At 30.5% G+C, this 979-nt stretch overlaps 1 non-coding gene across 1 annotated transcript; it reads right to left on the bottom strand.

Annotated features, from left to right (window-relative positions):
- Window positions 1-633: 633 nt before the first annotated feature.
- Window positions 634-737, bottom strand: LOC134368998 (U6 spliceosomal RNA). Its single transcript, XR_010022588.1, has one exon. It is a non-coding gene; the product is annotated as a U6 spliceosomal RNA (small nuclear RNA).
- Between the last annotated feature and the right edge of the window lie 242 nt (window positions 738-979).

The raw sequence follows: 979 nt of genomic DNA, 5'->3' as shown, positions 1-979 counted from the left end.
GTTTTGGTGATCCAAGCCCTTGACCTTGGTGTTTAAACACCACACTCTAACAAAATCTTATGGAATTTTTGTATGGATTCTTTCCTTTAAAAATTTAATTTCACTTTTAATTTAATTATTTATGTCATTAACGAAATAAAATATTTCCCAGGGTGGTCAGGATATATTTTGGGAGCCAATAGTTGATTTATTCCCATTTAGCAGACAAAGAGTTATAAAACATGATTTGAGGTTATTTCCATTGGTATTAGAATAAAGAGAGATTGTAATTTTCTGTGTTTTTCCATAGTCAATACTAATCTGCATTTAACAGAGAATTCTTGAATTAAATCTAAGCCATTGTCTTACATGGTTGGTTAACTTTGTTTCTTCCATGTGTAAATATAATTGGCTAATTATTTTTATTATATGGACTTACATGTTGACTTTGACCATTTCCAAAAATGATAGAAAAATAGAGAGTCTACTGCAAATTCTGGCTGTTGATCCATTACACTTTTATCTCTAGAATACGTTAATCATATTATCTGAAAGGAAACAGTTCAGAAGTGAATGTTGTGGTTCTTTTCAGACTTGAGCGTAGGGATGATTAGTTTCTTCTTTATTTTTAAATTTGTAGTATTTTATTTATTTATTTTTGTGGAATGCTTCACGAATTTGTGTGTCATCCTTATATGGGGGCCATGCTAATCTCTGTATGGTTTCTGTTTTAGTACGAGTGCTGTTGAAGTGAGCACTGTTTTCTTTATATTCTTCTATACTTTATACAATTGACATGAACATTGTTGCAATCAGAAAAACATATTTTTTAATTTAAGAAACTTTCAAAAGGAATGCTATCTAGACATTAAAAACAATAAGCTGTTGGATTACAGTGACACAGAAATATGTATATGAAGTAATGCCCTTGAAAAAGAATACTAAATAGTACCAGGAAGTCTGGTTAGCTCAGTTGGTTAGAATGTGGTGTTTATAGCAC

This window comes from Cynocephalus volans, chromosome Y, assembly GCF_027409185.1.
Source record: "Cynocephalus volans isolate mCynVol1 chromosome Y, mCynVol1.pri, whole genome shotgun sequence".
NCBI classification, from domain to species: Eukaryota; Metazoa; Chordata; class Mammalia; order Dermoptera; family Cynocephalidae; genus Cynocephalus; species Cynocephalus volans.
The sequence above is the reverse complement of the archived record's forward strand: the minus strand, read 5'-3'. Positions and strand labels throughout refer to the sequence as shown.